At 45.3% G+C, this 23,642-nt stretch overlaps 1 protein-coding gene across 5 annotated transcripts in view; it reads left to right on the plus strand.

Moving 5' to 3' along the window:
• PASD1 (PAS domain containing repressor 1) overlaps window positions 1–23,642 on the plus strand; it is a 107,250-nt gene that overhangs the window by 44,040 nt on the left and 39,568 nt on the right. Inside the window, exon 1 of one of the 5 annotated variants that reach the window (XM_074835163.1) lies at window positions 9,096–9,269. The exons of 3 other annotated variants lie outside the window; for them this stretch is intronic. The gene's annotated coding sequence lies outside the window, so the exon portion shown is untranslated. Of the gene's footprint in view, window positions 1–9,095; window positions 9,270–18,659; window positions 18,703–23,642 lie in introns of those variants that run through there. One more of the 5 variants, XM_074835164.1, reaches the window with a different exon arrangement.

The following is a 23,642-nucleotide window of genomic DNA, read 5'->3' on the forward strand; positions in this document are numbered from 1 at the left end:
CAAGCCTGCCTACCGCAGCCAGCAGTCATGAGCCTGCAGTCACCCAGGTACACCACAAAGCAGGGCTCAAGTCAGAGCAGTGCGGTGTGTTGCTGCTGTTTAACCAGAGGTACAGATGCACTGAGCTTACTGAAGTTTTCCCCAGCAGCTGCTCTGCCCTGATGGTGAAGATCTCAGCTGCAGAGTTCAGAGGGTCATCCCACCCTGTTGCAACGAGAGCCATGCTCCTGTTACCCTAACGTACTGCCCTAAGTGACACGGGTGCAAATGCCAGCAAATGCTGATACTGCTGTGCCCTGGGGCCTTATGTGAAATTTTTTGCCTGAATTGCTCATCTGTAAAATAAGCAGAGTATTTTTTTGTAAGGATTACCTTTGTGAAGTACTGTCAGATGTAATACAGAAAGGCCTATGTAAGAATCAAGTAATAAATAATATTAGATACCAGGCAATGTCACACTGTAAAATGCAGAAGAATTAATCACTGTGCCTGAAAACCCCACACTGAATCGCTCTCAAGGCTGCAGAATTTTGTAGGATGTATGAATGGGAGCGGTTCCTTAAGAAGATGCTCTGTGTGAAGTGGATTGTGAGCTACGCTCTGCTGCAGTTGTCATGGCGAGTATTCATATTTCCCATAGCAACAGAACCAGTAAATAACTGCATAAAAAGCTGCATTAAATGACCAGGGCACAAGTTAATTCTCTCATCAGCATCCTTAACTTGAACACTCTTCTGTAGATGAAACACTCCACTGAAAAGCAAGCTTTTCCTTCGGTTTGTGACATGTTTCCTCTTCATAGTTTCATTATGATTCACCCACCGGTTGCTACGCTAGTGCCACGATCTGCGCCACGTACTACTGCATGGTGCCTGAATTCACTGAAGGAGATGACGACAGGGCAGCAGACCCGCAGTGAGTGCTGTGTTTGTAGCACTTTGTGCAAGTGCTGTCTAATGCAGGTCAGCCGAAGTTCTGCAAGTGAAAGGACTGAAGCTCTACAGGACACAATGCACTTTTTAAAAAATGTTATTTTTGGAGTCTCTCTCTCTTGTTTTTCCTCAGTTGAAATGACTTCTTGTTCTGCAAACTAGCACCAGTGTTAAGGGCAGGCAGATCTATTAAATGGACAAGGGGAGGATGAAAACTGGGAGAAACTAGAAGATGTCACTATAACAGCAATGATGCTCCAAAGCAAGGAAGTCTTTCACTTTAATGAAATTTGCTATAAGCCAGCATTTTCCTAAACAGTGGTTTGCCCTGGGCTCTGCTCTGCAGAACCATGTTGTTTGTATACTCTGCTGAATGCAAAATTGGATACAAAGGTGGATGATGTCCATAAGAAACACTACGACTTGACAGAAGTTGGTTAGTGCAAAACAACTAGGAACAATTTTTCTGAAAAAAAATAAACACACAAATAAACAAACAAACCCCCCAAAACCAAATCGAAAACCTTCTCAGGCTCATCTGGCTGCCCACAATGGGCTGGGAAGGTGCTGCTTGGCTCGCCACAGAAGACGGATGCTCCTCTGGAGTAAGTAGACCAAGGGGTTTTCTTGATGTGGAGAGGACCAGCAGGATCTGTTGCTAAGACAGTCAGTGATGTAAAGGAGGCTCTTGGGGTCAGGATGAGAAGTGTGGCAGTACTTAACTGCCCACATGGTCACCATCATATTTGGGCCAAGAAAAGAGACAAGCTGTCCAAAGAAAAAAAATCTAATCCGTTTCCCACAGATCTTGCTTCTGCAAAATGCGTCCCAAGTTTCATGACAAGTACGTTCATCAGACAGCTCCTGTCTCCAGTCCCAGCCCCTCATTCACAAGCCCTGACCAAAACTGATCTTGATATTCCCGTTTAGATGAGGAAATTCCAACTGTCTTGCATATTCATTTTCTGTAGACACACAAAAAAGCGATCAGTCACTTATAGCTGCATAATAAAAACTGATTTCACCATGTCAGTCAGGGGTTTCTTTCCACTTATTAGGACTGACTTTTTGAAACACTGCTTGTAGACAAAATCTGTCACATAATACTAGTTTCTAGCATCATAGGCAATTCATTGATGGTGTTCAGCACCTTCCCTGCACCCAGAAAAACCATGTGTGTTTCTGTGAGTAGAGAGCGCAGTAACATCCCACGCAGTTCTGAATAATTTCAGTATCATTTAGTGGTAAAACACAGTGATAAAGTCTCAGAGACTTGCGTTCTAACTCGCTTTTGTTTAGGTATGAGCACAGGGGCACAGCATTAGCAACACGTGATGCTTTCGGTCCGTCCTGCTCCCAGGGTAAAATCTCTGTTGAATATTAGGCCGTTGTTTTATACATTCATTAATTTATTTAGAAGGTTTCTGTGTTTTAAAAAAGGCAGAAGGAAAACAGTGGAAGTTACCCAAGAATCCTGTTGACTTTGGTGCACTTGGGATCAAGGACACATGTTTTCTTTCCTGTGTATCCTAAAAGACCATTAAGGGAGGTGTTTGGAGAGCTGTGCCCTGGGGCCTGTGCTCCGGGCTCCTGTCCTTTTTAGTGTCTGGGTTGTGTTGCCAGTGACCCCTTGAGACAATCAGGCTGCTTAATTCTTCTAAAGAACCACCGGCACAGCTTGTGCTTAAGAAGTGACCGCTTGACATTTATAATCTGGATGACTGTCAAACTATGCCTGGTCTTTCCTTGGTGGTTAAGTACATGCAACTGTTTATGGTGAGTGAGTTTGCATGGTATCAGATACACACACAGATACACATGTATTAGTTTTTCAGTCTTTGCCAATCAGGGTGTGGTAGAAGGACTGTCAACCCCATGGTCTTCTAAATCCAAACACCCTGTCTGCTTTCTACTGGGTCCTTCCACTGTCTTCAATAGTCTTGATTTTAATGTCTTCTTGTACAAGCTGCAGAGCTGGGAAAGGACTGCACTGGTCACTTTGCCTTGGAGAGGAAGATTTTACTTTCCTTACAAAGTAAGATCAGGCATTAGCTTCTCTCAGCACCCCGTTGCACGTGGGTTTGCTGAGGGAGATCTCCCCATCACCAAGGCTGCTCAGGGGGTGAGCGGGGTGGTGGGAACTGCAGTACTTTGTACCTGCAGGTCACAGCCATCCTAAAGCCGCTCTCCATCCCAGTTACCCAGTTTCTGAAGGAGATTAGGATGTAGTTGGGAGCCCTCTGGCTGCAGACCAGTCCAGGCAAAGCAAAGGAGGTGAATGTTAGTAGCTGGGAGACAGCTGGGAAGGTATGGATGGAGGCAGCTCCTGTCCCAGCACAGCCTGCTAGACCCTCCCAACACATGGCCTCTGTCACCCACACATGCAACTCGCGGGCCTGGTCAAACCCAGGTTATTATAGGAAGATCAGGTGACGAGGACACCTTTGTCGCTGCCATGTTTGGCCAGGAGCACATTGCTTCTTGTCTTGGAGTCAGACTTTGCTTGCTCTAACCCATGATATTGAAAACTCCATCAGATGGCATTGCTAACATTGCATTTGCTCTGGGTAAAGGCCAGAGAGAGAAAGTGGAAACTTTCCAGTGCAAGGAATAGTTGACCTGCAGAATTCCCAACTGCTAAGTATGGGATCAAGTAACTAAGAATGGGCAAGTACTAGAGAGAAGCTTTGAAGTGTTGCCACCTTGTATGAATAAAACTTAGCATCAGAGCAGATGTATTAATAGGAAATATCCGTGTTTATCAATGTGGATTTAATGTGCTAATTAGTAACGACTGTGATTTGTTAGGAAGGATGCACTTGCAGATGACTGCACAGACTCGCCCATTCTTCCTCTGTGCTTCATCCATGGGTGATACTACAGCTGTTGCCATTGCCTGGTGCTCGCTCTGCCCATTCGTCCTCTGACTGCTGAATTCAGGGGGATTTGGCCCTTTAACATAATTATTATTAAGTTTCTATTTAATGTCTCTGTTCATGAGGCCCCTCAGTAGCTGATTATACTAATCAGAAGTGATTATTACCTGTGCCCACTTAACCCATATTTAAATACAGCAGCCTGAATTTGTCTTCAGCACAGTATCCAGAACATATGAACCCAGCATCAAAGAAAATTAATTCGGAGGTACATTATTCTATGGGATCAAGCTAAAATGTGGTTAAAGAGCTTTAGAGTCAGTGAATGCTCTCATGGAAGGATATGGGCAGGAGAAGGTAGCCATGTTCTTGTTTCTGCGAGATTTTTTTCCCCAGTTCTTTGAGTTAGGCAGAATAACAGATCACAAGAATACTTACCAGAGAATATTTTACTGCAGTTAAGAGAGAACACTTTTTCCTTTATAAAAATAATAATTATTGTTGAAAGTATGATCAGACACGTTAAAAGTATTATTTTACTCTTTTTCCTGGCCAGATCTCTGACTTGGACACCTATCAGATTTCAAATATATACATTGATCTGGCCATGCTATTATTCCAGCACAAGGAAATACAGAGCCTTAGATACACACAAAACTGGGATACCAATCTTGCCTCTACAAGAGCCATCTTAAACCATTTTCTACAAAATAAGGTGCTGGATGAGGAAAATTAAAATATTCCAGCCGCTTCTCAAAAGCTTAGGTGGAATTGTCCTAAATTGTGATTAACTCATTTATATTCCTAATCCTTTTAAGCAGTTCCATGAAGATTCAAAGCGGTGCTCAGAGATGCTGGGTAGGACAGCAAGTAGCTCCTTCCAGCCCACAGGCATGCAAGATTTTATGCTAAGAGGGAAATCCTGTTCACACTGGAGTAAATGTGGTTTTTGCTCTGCCTTTAATGGAGTTTCCGTTCCTTTTTCTGAACTTAAATGAGAATGGGATTTTACCCATCTTCTCACATGACTGTGGTGCAAACCTGAATTTTATTTTTGAGCCTTTTTAAATGGGGAAACTGAAGGTGAAACTATGTAAGCCCAGAGAACAGATGCATCTCCAGAGGGAGAAGGGCTCTAATAACTGTAGGGTGTTGCTTGAAGCAGAGATGTGAGCTCTAAGCAAACAGTCCCCGCAGCGCAGCAGCAATGCCAGCAGTGCTCCGGGGTGCTGGATGTGAGGCCTGACTGCGGTTCTCTTACAGGTGGCGGAGTTCTGCCTGGCCAAAATGCGCTGCCTTCTCCCCACCGCGAGCGTAGGGGGTGTCTGGGATGAGGAGAAGGTCGTAATTCCACAGAAAGGAAAACGCACTGCTATTTCCAGGAGTTTTCAGTGAAACTTTAGAATTCACAAACGTAAGGATAGATAAGGAATTGCAGGGACAGAGTTTCACATAGGCAAACTCTTGGGCTGTATATATTTATGTTGCAAGTAAATGTGGCTAAAATATTCCGGAAACTTCAAGTATATTCTTTACATTAAGTCTGATAATTATTTATTCATCTTCCAACTTTGATTTTGTTAAATAAGCAATACCATAATTCCGAGGCAAGAATTTAATCCACGGAAAATTCTGTCCTCGGAGAAGATCAAAGTGAGTCCTGTGGTGTTAAGCACACACCTACAGCACTTGATCCTGAAAAAAAATTTAAGTGCATGTTTCAATCAGCCTATCCCTTCTTACTGGTTCTCATGCATTAACCTAAGCCTCAGCCTGAACATTTTCAGTGCCAGCATCAAGGACCTGTGGACATTTCCACATTGGGAGAGCAGAGGTCTGAAAATGTAGCAAGCAAACGTGCGAGAAGAGTAGCAGGCTGTGATGGCAATGCCTACTCATTCCTCTGCATCTACTAACTCTGGGGTAAAAGATTGAAAGTCTCTTGGGCGATAAAAATACACAAGATAAGTGCGTACACTAGAACACAAAGGTGAAATGGCCCTGTTTATCAGGCACAATTAAAATGAATAGAGGATGACTAATAAAGAGGCAGTTTAAAATCTTTACATGACACAGTGTCAAGGCAACAGAGTTGTGCAATAACCCGACACAATTAACGCTGTGTCCCTGCCTTGGGCAGTGCCGGAACGGGGCTCCCGCCGGCCTCGCCCGCACGCTCCCATGGCGGGCGCTGGGTGGGCTCTGACGCTTCACCTCTCCGCTCGCTGCTGCATCCCGGAGCCCCAGCGAGACCAACACTGAACCAGCCTCTTTAGATCAAGGCAAGGGTGTTTTTTCCACTTTGCTGTCTCTATTCTTCTCTTTCCTTTTGGTTTGCATTTTCCCAAGCGTTACATACTGCTGCGTGAAAAGCGAGAACATCATGTTGACTTTCTGGGCACACTCCAGAGTGAGATGAGGCCGAGGTGCCCGATCCTGTACCAGAGCTGATTCTTGACTTAGCCCTGCACAATGCAAACATTTCCTGGCTATGAATTTTTTTCATATAATTTAAAGGCTAGTTTGGACAACCCTTTGCTCCGGATGAAAGATTGTGCATGGGAGTGTGATCTTGCAAAATGCAGCCCAAGCTATCCCTCTATTCCTTTGTTTAATGATGTTACTCCTTAATGGTGCCTGCCAGGCTGCAGGATTCTGCAGTCCGCTGGGTGAGTGCAGCGGGGACAGGCTGTTTTAGATAGAGATATATATAGAAAGATATATATATAGATATATTCTTTGCTGTTCTTATTTTCTGGCCAAAACCAGTTGTCTCTTGGTTTTATTGCTGCTGCCATGTCTTTGCAATGCAGCATTGTTAAAAACTAATAATAAAAACAAATCTGAGGCTATGCCAACCACCGCAGAGTACAGCCAAAGCTGCCCAATGCCACAGCTTGCTGAGCAATGTATGAATTTTGTTGTGTCAGAAAAGTGTCTGTTTCCCCGTTCTTTTTTAACTTTTGGAAGGATCTTAGTGGAGAGCATGTTCTTCTAAATGACATAACAAAAGCCATCGACATGAAAACTGTTTCAGCATTGCTATAGGAGGAGTGGCCCAGCCTGCCGTCTCTACCTGCCAGGGGCTGCAGGGAACTTGGTTGAAACATTTCAAATAAAACATGATTTCTGGTCAGAAAATCATGTTATTGCAATTAGCGCGTAAAGTGGTATTTCCGAGTGTTTTGCTGTATTAGAAGAGAGCATTGATGGTGTTTGCTGGGCCTGCCGGGCTCGCGGGATTGGGGGTGGCTGTGGAAGTGGCCGAGCCGCAGACCTGGCCGGGCAGTGCCAGCACACCCGGCTGGCTGCCCGCACAACCCAGGGCCATGGCTGTGCCACTTGGTGCCTTTGGGGGGAAACCTGCCCCAGCCCCGGCTCAGCCCCTCTGGGGCCACATCCTGCCCGCACTGCCCACAGCATCTGTCTGCCGGTACTTAATCTTCAGTGCCTCAGCTGCAGAGTGTGGTATTCTCTTTATTCCTGATCTAATTCCCCAAATGTGTATCCACGCATGTGGGCAATGACATCCTCTCAGTGACCGCCACTCGGGTGACAGGGCTGCACCACAGGCTGCAGAGACACACCTTAACTCAAGTAAAAAAGGAGAGAAACGCCACATTCGATACCTATTTGTGTGAAAGAGGGCAAGAATGATTTTCCCCACATGAACGAGGGAAGGGTTGCTGTGTTTCGTGTGACGAGCGGCTCTCAGTGAGATTTGCCACTTGTGGCAGTCAGCACAACCACGCTGTTTGTCTCTGATAAGAAAGAAAATAAGAAATACTGCGTGCAGAGGTGCCCTTTCTCTTGTCTTTATCAGTAATAGCCCATGTTCCTCAGGGTTATTGCTATAACAACATCACTTCCCTTTCCTCAGTGGCATCAGGTTTATATTAAAAATCTCATAGCAAAGCCTTTTGTCCGCTGTCCCCTTTTTGGTTCTGCTTTTGTCCCCCGTGCTGTGCTTTGGGCCACTGGCACGTGTGGGGGCCGGGGCCATGCAGGCACCCTGTCCACTCGCCCCCTTTCCTCTGGCAGAGCGAGGGCTGGGAGCGGAACGGGAATTTGGGCTGAGCAAAAAAAGCCGGGGGTCAGGTCTGCCAGCTGTGGGCAGGAACGTGCTCCCAGAGGAGCAGATCTGCCAGCATTGCGCAGGGTGGGGAGCAGCTTTCCAAGACGAGTTGAAGCGGGAAAAAAAAACAAACACCAACACCCCCCCCCCCCCCCCAAAATATCTCTCTCCAAAAAAATCTGACTTGTTGGTCAGCGTGCTCAGTTTTGGAGGGGGGATTACACGGTGCAGCTGCTTGCGGCAGCCCGGGGCCTGGGTCAGGGGCCCAAGCGATGCCCCCAGCCCCGCGCGCCCCCGGGTCACCCCAACGCGACCCGCGTTCCCCGCTGCAGGGCCTGGGGCGGGGCGGGGGGCACAGACCGCTCCCGGTGCCACGGCTTTTGGCTTCTACTGCTGCCTGCACCGAGAGAAGTATAAACCGAAGCCCCGGCAACCGGCGTTACCTAATGGAACCAGCGACAAAGCGGCCCCTCCGCCGGCTCCGCGGCCGGTCCGGCGGGACCCGCTGCCTCCCGCCGCCGGCGGCTGGGCACGGGGGTGTCGGGGGAAGCGGGGAAGGGGCAACGCACTGCCCTGGAGAGCAGGGAAAATCGTTACGGTAGAGAAAGGGGAGGGAAAAAAAAAAAAAGAGCCGTACGAGGAAGGAAGAGGCAAATGCTCCGGCAGTGACTCATGGCACGGGGTGACTAATCCCGCCGAAGCGCAGCTCGTGTCGGGCCGGGAAGCGGTGCCGAGCGCCTCGTGGGGAAAGCGGGCGGGCGGCGGGGCCCGGCGGGGCAGCGCGGGCGAGGGGGCAGCGGCGGCGCCGGGGCCGGCAGACCCCCGCTGGGCCTCGCCCGTCGAACAGCGGGGCGGGGAGGAACGGCCGCTCCGGGCCGGGGCCGGTGACCTACTTTCCGCCGTCTCCTCGCAGCGGCCGGCATCGCCGCTCCCCGCGCGACCTGCCCGGCCCCGCCCCACCCCGCCCCGCGCGCGCGCTCCGGTCCCCGCGCTGCCCGCGTCCCGCCGGGGCGCGCGCCGGGCGATGCGGGGCGGGGCGGGCCCGCGCTCGGCGCCGGCCCGGCAGCCGCCGGTGGCGGCGGGGAGGGGGGGCGGAGGGGAGGAGCGCGCCTGTGCAGTGCCGGGAGGGGAGGACGGGCTCAGCCCGCCGCCGCCGCCGCCGCGTTACACAACCGGCCGCCGCAATAGGCGAGTTTCACAAGTCCCGCCGCAGCGCGCCGGCAGCCCGCGCCCACCGCGCACCTCCCCGCCCCCCCGCCCTCATGCCATGTCCCCCCCGGGCAGCGGCAGCCCGGGGCGGGCGGTAACCCCTGGCGCCGGGGGGGCACCGCGCCGGGGCCGGGCATGGCACTGAGAGCGGCTCCGGGACGCGCATCCTCCGGGACGGTACGTACGGCCCCGCGGCGGGGCGCGGGGGTGCGGGAGGGGGGTCCCTTCACTCGCGGCGAGCCCCCGTGCCCTCCGCCAACACCTCCGGGACCGTCCCGGTTAAGTTTTGGAGAGGAACATTTACAGCCGCAACTTAAGTCGTCTGATCCTCCCACACCCCCCCCCCCGAAAAAAAAAAAAAAAATCCGTGTATCGGCAGGTCGGGCACGGGACTGCAGCGCCGGCGGCTCGGTGGGTCTCCCGTTGTAGACGGGAGGCGGGGGGGGGTCTCCGGGTGCTGGGGATGCTGGAGCGGCCGGGCACCGGGTTAGGGACCGGCTCGGGAATAGCCACGGGACCGAGCACTGCTCAGAGCTGCGGGGGGTTGGAGGGGGGAAACCGATTTACGGGAGGCTAAAGCGGGCCTGATGGCAGTTGTCTCGTTCTGTCTTGGATTTCTGTCGTTTTGGGAATGCGTTTGTCTGAAAACACGGTGGGGAGAAACCTCCGAACGGAGTCTTGTGCCTAAAGATAGCATCTAAAATCCAGGTTGAAAAGTTACTCCTCCCACCAGGGTTATTGTGTCATTTGCTTTTACAGACTGTTTACATTAGGAGAGGGGAATTATAAAGGGTTTGGAAGTCCCTCGTACGTTTGAGCTGTGGATTTGTGGATGGTAACTCCAAGCCTTGGTCCTTACAGGCAGAAATTGCAAACTGATTGCTCTGGGTAGCTTGCACTGGAAGCACAGTTCAAAGCTGAGCCCTGCGTGATTCATAAATGAGGTGTCATATGCACTTTAGAGAGCACTTGTCCTTTGTCAAATGTCACACTCCCCAAAGGCAGGAGGCTCCTGAGCCATCCTAAGTGGATTTTGGGGAAGTGCAGCATAGCAGTCCCTTTCTGGGGGCAGAACCGGCACCTAAGTGCCAACTAGCACTGGTCCCTGAATGAAGTTGCCTTCTTCAGCAGGGGAGCAGCCCTGGAGATAATGCACCAGAAATCAGAGCTGTTAAAATGTCCCATGCTTTACCCGTGCGGTATAACCCGCGAGGGCAGGGTTATTTATTAGCCTAAGTTTATTTTGTCATGTGCAGTGAAAGCGGCGGTGCTGATTTAAGTAATGGGATGAGACGTTCTGGTGTATAAATGGGAGAATCTCAGGAGTTGCCTCATTTTTAGGCAGAATGATGGTGCTCCCCTGCCCTTATTTTGCTGGATCGCTGCTCACTAATCCCTAGCTCTGGAAATGGGAATTTGCCTTAAAGAGGCAGCTCTTTGTGTTTTTGATACGTAGGTTTTACAGTCCTCATGGGTCCTACGACTGTTGTTTGAAGCAGCAGATAATTTCGGGAGTCTGCAGTGTGAACCCCTTGTACTGAACATACTACAACATGTGCTGTTTTGCTTGGGAATTGGGGTAATTCTCACAAACTTCCTAGGCTGCAATGCCTCGCCGTAGTTACCCAGTCAGAAAAATACATTTGGATTTTTGGTTTTCCAGAAACTGCGTTTTAAAAAAAGATAACTTTCCTGTGATGTGCTGATCAGAGTAAACCAGCGTGTCGGTGAGGCGTGGCGGGGGAACAGAGCACCCTGTGCGCGGATGCACCATAAGGACGGCACTCGGGGCTCTGTGGCTGACAAAGTTCTGACAAACGCAGCAAGCACTAATGAGGAGAGGAGGCTCAGGAGTTAAACCAAAAGTGGAAGTTTGTGTGGAAGGGAGGCATTTGTATCTCTTGGGCTAAATGTCTTTACTATGAATCTTTAGAATTTTTCTGTAAGATGTAATAGGAAAAATGCAAATGGCTTGAGGAGTGGTTGCTTACTGCTCATTCATTCTGTTCATTCAGAGCTGTAGATGAGAGTTGTTTCATCTAGAGGAAGAAGTAAAATTGGTTTGAAATTTTTTTGATAAACTACAAACTTCAGTGAAATTTGGCAGGAAGGTATGTGATGGTTCCTGGTTTTTAGCCACTCAGACTACGTCTGTATTAAATTATTTCGCTGGTTTAAGACATACATCAAGTACTCAAAAATAGCTCAAGGTTAAAGATTAAAATTAGCAAATGAGTAGTTCATAATTAAAGTCTCATGGTGTTGGAAGCACCAGTACATTTCAGTCATACTGATGTTGAATCCAACTTCTGCGCGTTAGTAGTATCAAAAAACTGGTAGGATGTCTTTACAGTTTGGAGCTAGGGCTTGTCTGTGCACAGAAGTTGCATTGTTTTGCCCTAAATTACACAATCTCCCAAGATTCACATGTAATGATACAAAAGTTTTAATGCCAACATAGCTCATTCCTTCAAGACTGGGGGAATAAGCTATGTGCCCATGCCAGAACAACTCAATCCAGGCTTGTACTGGAGCAGTTACTGATTCTAGTGGAATAATATGGCTTTAACCAAAATAGTAAAACCTATAAAACCCAAAATAGTGTGGACGGGTCTTTGCTGGTGTTATTAAAATGATACACCTCTGTATCGCTTCAGTTCCAAATCTCTATTAAGGAAGTCAGGCAGGTACAAAAACTGTATTTATTTGTTATGACCTGGATGACACCCTTCTTTCACGTGAATCCTTGTTCACCCAAGGCCATGCTCTGCTCAACGTGCCCCACGTCGTCCTGCTTCAATAGCGATGCTGTGCCCGGCTGCAGCTCTGCCCTGTCTGTCCTGTTCTGCTGCCCAGGCTGAGGACATTTCTCTTTTTTTCTTTAATTCTCTGCACTTTTGGTGCATGCAGGGCTGTGTAGCACAGCACAACTTCTTGCCCTGTGGCCTGTATGCCAAACGAATGGCGCCCCTATGCAGAAGCCCTGCAAAAGCCTCTTTATTATTACTCCAGTCTCACTGGAGCCCCGGTTTTACATGAGGTTGAGGTGGTGGCAAGGCCTCGACAAGCGCTCTGTACACAGCTGGGCTTGCGGGCTGCACATCTGCTTGGCCTCAGAAGCACCAGATTCAGTCAAACTGCAGAGGTGTGTGCAATTAAGGAGAGACTTTGACCTATTTCATATTCCGTTATTGGCTTTGGCCTTGTCTACACGGGGAGATTACACCAATTTGGTTTAAGTCTGTTTTTAAAGTGATTTGATTAACCTGATGTGACCTTGCATGAAGACATTCTTATTTTGGTTCAGATGAACTTGTTTGGGTTCAACCAAAACCTGCACTTAGTTAATTTACACAGAACTGAAATTACCCATGCCCGAATTGAAAGGAGAACTGATGTCTCTAAATAATGACACAACTTTCTCATGAAAGCAGAACCTCCTGTAGAATCTGGAACAGAGTGTAATTACTAACAAATCTGCAGGAGACTGAAAGATATTCAAAGCAAAGTTAAAAAAAAAAAAAAGAAACAAAGAAAAGAAGCAAAACTTAAATATCTTAGCGAGACAGATGAAGAAGTGCCAAAAATCCCAGTGCAGGAATACTGAAAGCAGTGGCACAAGGCTTGCATGGCTTGCAGCAAGGCTCTGCGTGGCTCTTCAGCTGCAGAAGAGGGGAAGCATTTGTGTCCTGTACACAGAGTCCCTATACAGTCAAAAAATGAAAAAGCGATGCGGGGAACTATAGGCCTGCTGGTTTGAATGCAATAGTACACAGTGTCTCATGACGTATTTTGTAGGAAAGAATAAGTAGACATGGAAATAATGAGGAAGCAGGCTAAATTACAACAAGATTTTATCAAAGATGGATTGTGCTAGTCTAATCTAACATCTTTTTTGTGTAACAGATTATTTAGGTGGGGTAAGGCCGGAATGTAAACCCAAGCGTTTGATACCGTGCCCCACAGGACATTATTGCTTAAAATGAAGATGGTGGTTCAATACAAGAATAGAAAGGTGGAAAAGGAGCTGGCTAAGGAAAAGATACAACAGTTGGATGCAAATATAGTTGTCTGAATGGAGGGAGGTATTCAGAGAGAGAGTCATCAGGACGGAGAGAGATTAGTGCTGTTCTCCCGTGGGACCAGGCTTGCGCCTGTTGAACGGAGCCGCTCTGGGCTGTGGGTAGGGTCTGGGTGTGTGCCCAGGAGCTGTGCGGGATGACACAAAGTTGGGAGGTATTGTCAATATGGAGGAGGATTAGATTATCATATGAAAGGAATTTAGATGACTTTGTTGATTGGAGTGATAGATATAAAATGACATTTAATAGTCCTGAGTGCAAAGTCATGCAAAGTTTTAAGCGTGGAGACTGGTAACAAGAATTTCCAGTGTGAAACAAGAGCTCGTCAGCTGTCCGTGACAGAAAGGAGAGATGTGGATGCACTGGCTGGTCAGGAGATACCTGCGAGCAGGCAGTGAGATACAGCTGTGAAGGACACCGATGACAACCTTGGATATCAAAGGGAAATAATGTGAGGGGTTCAGGGAAGTCTGATGTTATCATTGTACAAATCATCATGCAAAAGCTTTCTGCTGCTCATGGAGTAGCCCACTGGGATTTTGCGTAGCTCTAGACACCCCAGTCAAGAAAATGTTAAATTAGAACTGTGGGAGGGCTAGAGGTGTGGTTACACAAACGGACCCTCTGTTGTAGGTTAAAGAGTGTAGTTTGTTTAGCTCTGGCCAGTTGAACAAATGAAGGGGCAGGTTACAGTAGGTCTTTTTATACACAGCTGGGACTAAATAGCAAGAAGGCGGAAAAACTAAGTCAAAAGATAGCATGCACACAAGATCAGATTGTCTAAGTTAGTCATGAAAAAATTTGGATGGGAAATTAGAAGAAAGCTCTTAGCTACCTAAGGATTGAAGTTGTGTAATAGTCTTTCAATTAGGGTAGTTTTGAGATAGATCTTGATAATCTTGTGAAAGATATTATACAATTAAATTAGAGAGTTCCTGGAGATAGGAAATTAAGTTTACAGAGTTAGTCCTTTGGTCTCCGGTGTAGTCGTATTTTTAATGTAAGATTGAAAGGAGAATGGACCTGGTTTTGTTTGCACTATTAACCCCGTGCATCAAGGCTCCTGCTGGTTTTTTGGGAGCCAAGGCAAGAATGAATTTTGCCTATAGCTGTAGATTTGAATCTTTTTTTCCCCCATATTTGCCTTCCTCTCGAGCACTAGACGTTGAAAGTGTGCAGTGCAGAGACTCCTTGTAGCATTAGATGGTCACAATTGCCTGCAGTTTTTTCTGGCATGCTCCCTGGTTTAACCTGTTCATCAGATTTTGGGCCAGAGAGACATTTTTCCTTCAGGTTGTGTTGCCAGTAACCGTATTGTACTTCATGGTATATTTTCTGGGATCTGTTGCTAGTGTTATCTGATGAACTTTGTAAGGATACAAGGACGTGCAGTACTGGCAGGGATCTTCACCTGCCCTTTTCTGCGTCAGAACCACAGTTTAATCTTTTGTGATTCTGATGTGTGTCATAAGTTTGTTGTATGGTGTGAGGATGTGTTCTGGGTGTCCTGGTGCATCTCAGCAGGTTGAAGAGATGTTGTGAAGTAGCCATTAATAGTGTTGTTTTCTGAGACTGGAGTGCTGGGGCTGGTGCTCCTTTTCTACCTGATATTCCTAAAATAAGTTGCAAAGCTGGATTTAAAATCAGCTCTGCTCTGGTGCTGATCAGAGCAAAATTCTGTGAATTGTGCAGGATAACCTCTAGAAGAAAGAAGTGATTGCTGACCATTAGTGATGGATTAGTAATTTTAAAAACATTGTTTTGTTGTAGGAAAGCTGAATGTATAATGTGCATCTTATTACAAGAAAGAGAGAAGGAAAGGAAAAACAAATGACAGAAAGCAAACAGGCTAGCAAGAAGGAAAACAGCTTGACTTAGCCTGAAGCAAAGATCACATACCTGCTAAGCTGCCTGTAAAGAGAAATTGAAATGTGGAAAAATGACAGTGCAGATGAGGATAATATTGAGATGGTAGAAGAGCAAGTGTGTTAACCAGACTCTACAGAGTTGTTGAAATGTGTTGAATCATCTGACTGTGACTTGTATTCTTAGACAAACACAACTGTATAATTGATTAATTTGTCAACGTTTCTTTAGTGCATAACACTATGGTAACCAAGAGGTTCGCTAAACGTTGTCACAGAGAACACTGTAAAATATATCTTTCCTTAGGAGGGGAGGAGGGAGGCAGAGCAAGACCTTAACTTTGGCGGACTGATACACACTCATGAGTACACACAAGCAAACATGAGCAGCTGGAAAAGGCCTCCTGTTGCTGGTGGTGGAAGATGAGCATAGGATGGTTTGCCAGTGACGTACGTGTTCTGGATATGGTTGAAGAAGTGGCACTGCCTAACAACTGCCTTGAACACTAGTGCTACCTGACCTTTGCGGAGCAGATGGACTGAGGACAACTGTGCCACCCTCCCACCGGGTCCCTATCACCTGGGGGTGCTGAGAGCAAAGGGCTCGACGTGGAGGGCTATACCACCCTGCACGCCACCCTCCACCGGCTTCTGGGACCTCAGTCCTCCGGGACTGCTTCTCAGGGACCTGTTGCATGAAACAGAAATGTGTGGAGTTTTACACTGAGTACCCTGGGCTTGGCTGGTGGCTGTGTTGTACCTGCAGTTGCCACCCGCGCGGCTGGCTGTGCCCTGGCTCTGGCAGGGGTTTCGGTGAGCCCCTCTGTTCCCCATGGCAGTGTCACGGCTCAGCAGACACTTAACTGGGCCTCTGTCTCCTCACGATTAGGATTCCCCCTCACCTATAGGTGATCTATAAGTCAATGTGAGGTGCTTTGTTGAATGCCAGCTATAGGCAGATTGATTAATTGATTGACTAATAGATAAACACAAAGGTGTGTTTATTCTTGTTTACAAACTGCCCAAGCTTACGCAAGATTTCTGCGTATGTAGCAATGGCAGGAATCATATCCATAAAAATGCTAATCTCCTCTCTTGCTTCATCTGTTCAGCCCACAAACACACGCATACACACATGCTTAAAAGAAATTAATAAGGTTTGTTTGTTCTCTTCTGGGCTCAGCCTTCTTTAATCTTGTTTTAACTCACAGCACAGTGTGGCACATTGCTTCAGGACAATAAAGTTTTGACCATAAGCAATGTACTCAGTAAACCATTTTTTTGATAAATAAATGAACAATAAATGAGCTGATAATAGCTCCCATTGCCATTAATTATTTTAAATAGACATGGCAGCATTATAGGAAGATTTTTCAGGCAAATGCAGAGGCTTTATCTGAAGGGGATGAGAGGAACCCCTGGCCCTGATGAAGGCAAGGGTTGAACTTCCATCAACTTCTGTGCAGTGAGGACCTCTCCCAGAGCATCAGCCGAAGAGAAAAATAAATGTCCCTGGGAGTCAGGCCTTGGGTTTAGGCTGGTTAAAGCTCTACTGCACAAACTGCAAATATGTTGTTATGTATAGAGGAGGATGCTGTGTGTTTGGTCCACTGTTGGCTTGTCACAGCAAACGCAGCAATTAGAGAGGCTGTAATAGCTGGGGAGGGTTACACCCCTTGCTGAGGAAGTTTGGCCATAAACCTGTTTGTCCTGTCTCTGAGTGCAATGTACACTGGCACGATTTACAGTAAGTTAAAAATATTCACCCTGATCAAACTGTTTCAAATCAAATTTTATTACGTGTGTGTGTGAAGTGAGTCACGTGCAGCAAAAAGGCAGGACTCTGGTTGACTCTGCTACTGATGTATTTGTTAAAGATGAATATCAACAGCTTGCCTTTTCTCTCAGACAGAATAATCGGAGTGGCTTCATTTTTGGGCAGGCTTTTAATGTCAAGGACATAGTAGCAAATATTAATAAAACAAAGTCTTTGTGCTAACACCTTTGTGCTTAACACCTACATTTTCTATTTAATCTTGCTTATTGCAGAGGGCTGAGCCTTGTCATTAGTGAAGACAATGGGTCAACATAGAAAAAGGGAGTTACTTTATTTTCTTTCTCTCGTAAGCTCTGGGGTTGACCTCCCACATGGCAGCGGTCATGTGCAGCCGTGTAATTGCAGAGGGAGTATACATTGGCCCTTGGGTGCCAGTCCTGGGACAGACAATTCTCATTGCTCATTCTGCTGGAGCATGGACTTCTGTGAAGCTAAGTCACTTTCTTATCTGGGGCATCTTCACACCTCTTGGGACTTGGCTCTTCAACTGCAAGACCTCCTGGTATCTATGTCTCACCAGGCCCAGAGCAGAAGTCTGTTATTTGGGGAAGTTTGCACAACTCAGGAACTCTTGCTGAAGATTTTATTAAGTGAGAAAATTGTCTACAACTCCATTTTTCTACTTTCTAGAAATAATTCAGAGTTTGGAAGGAGAGGGTCCCAGAAGAAGGTTGTTAGAGTATATATGATTCTGCAACAGTCCTGGTATACTGTCTGGAAAGGGCAAAGATCCGTTGCCCAAAATGGGAGAGGAATAAATGCAATGGACTAAAATTGCCACCAGACCATTTGGAAACAAGAAATGAGGCTGAATCAGAACTTCATCTTATCCAGCACACGTTTCGAATCTGGAACTGAATTCCTTATCTTGGGTATATTATAGTTAAAATGGCAACTAGTAGAGCTATCAAGATCTGGAGTGTTAGATTGGTTAGTTTGTTGGTAGTACGCTGTTGTGACTAGAGCAGAATCTCTGTTTTCCCTTGAGGGATGGAAAAAAGACTAACGCAAAGAAGACCAACTTCTGTGTTTTGATTTTTTTTTTTTGAAGGAAAGCATATGAATATTAATAAGTGATCCAGCTGGAATAGCATCTTTCTTAAAAATTGTCCTTAGAGATTGTGTATTATAGTGTATTATATTAACAAGGATCTGATTGCATGGTAAGTAAAATTTTCTAAATATAAATCACCATCTTATTTCAAAAGCTGCAGTGCCGAGGAAACTATTCTGGGATTTTCTAATATAGTCCGGTTTGAATTGTTTGAATAAGAAGAGATATCAGTGAATAAATCAGATAATGAGCTGCTTTACATAGACGGCATAATGCCTATTTATGATGTATAGAAGTCCTAAGAGAGATGAATTGTCAGTTTAATCTTCTTTGGATTGTGTTTGAAATCTACTTTTATGAGGCATTCCTGACTCTTCCAGAGATTACTGTTCAGACACTTATATAGACTTCGTTTGTATTTGATTTACAGCTCTACGAGGTTCTTTGCAGGCAAATGCTCATTTTCTTCAGTTGTTTTTATTTGGTTCCTTGACCTTGAAGTAAAATTTGTAGTGATTATAGGTGTTGTCAAAAGTTTTCTTCTGACCTAGTTGCTCTTGTCAGAACTTAGGAAGCACTGTTATCTCAATGGATGCACCTTACCAGAAGGAGCAGTAATACAGATCATCTGTCATTGGCATCTTTGACACAACACTGCAGAGCTTTGCAGTTGACCTGAGAGGGATGAAGATTTCTCCCTTGCTCTGTGCAGAAATGAAGAGTATGGAGTTTGGAGCCACTGCAATACATACTTCTTTTCCCTGCTTTTTTTGTAAGTTCTTGTCATAAGCTTCCTGTGGAAAAGAGGATTGCTGGATGAATTAAATCAGATTAACTAAACATTAGATTTCTCTCTCTGTTTCTAACAGTGCATTGTCGTTGACTGTTTACCCATAAAACAGCTATTTCTTGAGAAAAAAAGTGGAATTTATTTTTATGTCTTCCCTGACATGAACATCGTGCTTTATTAAGGAATCATCTCATTCAACTTTACTAGTAGCTGATTTTCCTCCCGGCTTTGCAACATTTGCATCAGCTTCAATTAAAGAGTCCTGATGGGGAAGTATTGCTGGAAGGATGACATGCGGTGCTGGACTCTGGCGGAGCAGGATTGCTGCTCTGCATAGAGGAAGCAAACAAATGTGAGATATTAAAAACTTTTGACAGGGATAGGAAGATAATTTTCAAAATAATTCTGCATCAAGTTCTGCTCTAACTTCTATCTCCTGCCAGGCTTCCTAAGCCCTAGGTCATAAGGTCAGAGAAAATTGTGGGCTGATTGTGTCATCCTTCACTCATACATACAGAACTTCCCAACTGCAGTCAATCGCAACCAGAACTGGATAGCCTGTCGTCACCCTCCTATTAAGCATGACTGTTTCTAAAACATTAACATTCATGTCAGGTCTAGATATAGATCAGCACAGGCTTAAATCATTGTCAGGAACAGATGTGAGATACCTAATCAGTTATTTCCTAAGGAAAATGAGTTTGATTGCATGAATAGTTGTAAATATTTCATTCAGCAATTCAGCTACTCCGGCAATGGTAAACAAGCTTCTGAGGCTCAAGAGAAACATTCTGTGGTACTGTACTTGATTTCTTATTCAGTTAAACTTTAGTGTGGAAGAAAGCAGCTTAGGTACTTCAGATTACTTTTTGTGACAGCACTGATCATAACCAGGGGCTCACTTTGAAGAGAGCCAAATATGCTTAACCCTAATAAACACGGCCAGCTTCATCCTGGTTTACAACGTGCAGCATTTGTCCACAGGATGAGCACAAAGCTGCAGATTTTGCCACTGGGACGTGATCATGGCACAGGAATTGATTTTGGCTTCGGTAGGAAGATGACAGCCTGAACACTAAACCGTCCATCCTCTGCCTCAATTTTGCACCTGCCCACGCGATGCCAAGCTTTGGTGGTGAGCATAGACCTTGATTGGGAGTTGAGCCAGGACTAGGTGCCCTGTGCCCCTGTTGTGCAACTGCTCTGCGATAACTCTGCTGGCTCTTTGAAGCACTGGCTATACATAAGCAATAATTAAGGACACAGCTTTAGTTTCTTGTTTGTTTTGCACTTCTCACTTGTTGAAAACAAAACTGAATTAAATTGGAAGAAACTGTAATATTAAATCAGGATGGGTGTAATACTAATTTCAGTGAAGTCGACAGGAATTTTAGTACTGATCTTTTGCAGAAGGGCTGATGAGAGGAAGAGAAGGAAGGAGGAAGTTAGCTTTTCTCCCTGCCTAATTGAATGTTTTCCCTGTTTGAGTTTTGGCTAAACTATTGTATAATTTGCTTGTGATTTTTAGAAGACATGCACAAAAGCAGTGCATGAAAGAAGGAGGTTGAAAGTACAGATGATATTTGCCTTTCAAACACAGTGTGAAATTCTGAGGAAACTGGGACTGCCAGCTAAAGGTCATGGGCATTTTTAACTTCTGCTGCTGGCTTCATGCTACTGCGTAGATGTTTGTCAGGGATCTTGCTGGCCTTGGTGGTATTACGTAGTCAGATTATCACAGAAACAAGCTCCCTTTTTACCCATGTGTTTTTTTATGCATGTACATTACAGTATGATTCTTGCCATCAACTGGTTTTAATGTGTATTTTCTTGGCCAGCTTAATTTTGTTGTGTTAAATACAGTATGGACATTGTTAATATATGGATATACAGTTTAATGTGCTTTGGTCAGGAAAGCCCTAGGTAATAAATTAATGTTTATCCTAATTCTGGAAAGCACAAATAAATCCCACTGTTTTCACCCACAAATTAGACAGATGGTTAAAAAAAAAGGCATGTGCCTGCCTCTTTTCACTCTGTCCCAGGTGAGATGCGATCTCGTGCTGCAGCCTTTTCAGCTGGCCTGGTCCCTTACTTGAAAACCAGGGATCACAGATATCTATAGGTACAAATCCACCATCCTTGTCAGCCACATCCATATACAACCACGATTGCGCAACAAGATGGCAGTATCCATCACTGCTGCTATTAACGTAGTAGAGGAGTGTTATCCTTCGAGAGAGGTGGATCCATGTGTTTAATTTACTGTTTGTATTGGAGTCTTGATTTTGACTCATACTAGGAGAATTCTTAGTACTGGACCATTGCAGGTGTGAAGTAAAGGATATTTTAAAATGTTCTGCATGCTTGCACAATTGTGATCCATAGACAGCACTTAGATGTCCAGAAAAACCCTCATGTCCTTAATTTCAGGGATGCCTATCCTTGTGGGACATGACCCGTTCTCTGTCCTGTGTCTTCCCTTCGCCATCAGCGAGCAATCCGTGCCTGTCTGTGCTGCAGCAGGCAATGAGGGACCCGGGGCAGAGTGGCTGAAGAGACCAGAGCCTCCTGGAGGGCACGATAGCAGAAACGTTGCTGTTTGATCCACTTCCTTTCCCCCCAGTCTCTGTGTTTACTCAAATCTTTTTTACGTGAACATTTTTTGGGAGGGACACATCTTTTCCCATCTTAAATAGTTTAAAAAAAACCCCAAATGTCCAAGAGAACCCCCAAAGTGAAGTGGACATTCAGTCGTGCTGAGTCATATTTTGTTATTATGGCTGATTATCCAGCCAGCCATGCAAATAAACTGCAAGGGGGGAAAAAAGGATGTTTGTGAATATCTTATCTATGACAGAATGAGGCCTTGGGTCTTTGTGCATAATATGTGTTACAATAATGACCTAGTATGCAAGTGTTCCAGTGACTGACATATTTGCAGTCTAAAGAAGATAACGAAGTAATGAGAGAGAGAGAGAGATCTGTGGATGTTTTATCGTCTTTTTTCTTCTTTCTGAAGGAAAGTTTTGCTTTCTCATTGTATTTCTAGTGCATATCAGTGTACCATGCAGAATGATGAATATGATTGCAGTTAATTGTTTAAATATTCTTTTATTCCTGAAGCTTTCAAAACAAATAACCATCTTTTGAGGAGGTAGTTGAGAAGTGATGTGGGCAAGACAGTGCAAAAAAAATTGGATGTGAAGTTAAAATGCCTCAGAGAAGAGAAAGAGAAGTGTGTGGGGGGTGTTTTAAAGAAAGAAAACCGGTTATATTACTGACAATACCAGTAACATAAGTGGCAGCAATTCTTCTTGAAAAAAAATTGTAAGCTTCAATAGTTCAAATCCATCCTTGGTGTAACAGCGATGGAATTACACTTGGATCAACTTACTTTCTGGTGCAAAAGTTTTGTAGTGTTACTTAATGCAAATACTACAAATAAGCATGACTTTGTCCAAAATGCATTTGCTAGCTATATTTATCATCTGTTTATCATCTGTTTTCTTCACAGTAAACAAGAAGAGAGATCTGTGGAGAAGGTCTGGTAGCCACAGAAAATATTTTGCATCATAGTGTCTTAACTGATGCCATTATGAGCTATTCTCAGTTCAAAGAACTGTTCTTTGGGGCAACTGAAACACAAATGTGTATTTGGTGGTTGGGATCCTTTGCAACCGTATTATATATTTGTAACGCAGGAAGTAAAACACTAGATGTGAAAGTGCCACTTCAAGACAATTGTGAGTGATTTTGTAAAGTCTGAGTAATGAGGTGAGTTTTCTCATAATACTCAAGTTTAGCCCTTGATCATACACTTGAAACGAGTGGGCTCAGGCCTTATGAAAGGTGTTTACTTATTCAGCTTTAAGGCACAGGCCAAGAAATAACTTGATCTGATTAGCCGAGTTTGAATAGGAACAGCAGCAAATAGAATCAAATGAGTGTGAACGATGCTGCTGTGCTCTCTATTAGAAAAATAGCTGCCAGCTGCCCTTGTGGAGTATAATCCTGCAAGATGCTGATGCCTCCAGTTCCCATTGCCTGAGGGAGCTGGGCCAGGGCACTTCAGGCGTGCAGCTCCCATTACTCACCTTAGTCAAACAATGGTTTTTCTCTGGAATCCTTCTTTTCCCTGTTACATAAAGGCTGATTCTTTTCTACCTCCTCTTTCTTGAAAGGCTTTTGACGCTTACAGGGGCTGGGTGCGTTGCTGGTTATTCTCAGCTCCAAGATTACAGAGATGGCAGCAGTAAGGTCAGTGGGGCATGAACACGGCTCAGCTGGAGAGCAGATGTGAGCAGATCATTTAAGGAAAGCAGCTGAAATTCTCGGAGCCAAATGAGGATAAGACAAATTTTGAAATGTAAGGGCTTTGTTTAAATTCCTTTTGACTTATGTGCACATTATACCTGGAATGCTCGAGAATTAAACACACCAAGAGGGTGAAGAGGTTTCTTACGCTTGAACTTGGACGCATGAAGCCAAAGATGTAAAATGAGGTCAGTTAGCTCAGCTGTAGTGAATCCTTTGATATTCATTTAATGAATAAGTAGATAAAACTCTAAGTAAGCTTGCATGGGAGACTGAATTTTAACTACTAAAACTCTTTATAATTTTCTCACATGTCTTTTACATAGACTGGACATTAGGCAGCATTTCTTTACCGAGAGAGTGGTCAAACACTGGAACAGGCTTCCTAGAGAGGGGTTGATGCTCCAAGCCTGTCAGTGTTAAAAGGCATTTGGACAATGCCCCTAATAACATGCTTTAACTTTTGGTCAGCCCTGAAGTGGTCAGGCAGTTGGACTAAGATGATCGCTGTAGGTCCCTTCCAATTGAAACTCCTCTTCTCTTCCCTTTTCTCTTCCCTCTTCTCTTCTCTTCTCTTCCCTTTTCTCTTCCCTCTTCTCTTCTCT

Source organism: Strix aluco, chromosome 10 (genome assembly GCF_031877795.1).
Source record: "Strix aluco isolate bStrAlu1 chromosome 10, bStrAlu1.hap1, whole genome shotgun sequence".
Classification (NCBI taxonomy): Eukaryota; Metazoa; Chordata; class Aves; order Strigiformes; family Strigidae; genus Strix; species Strix aluco.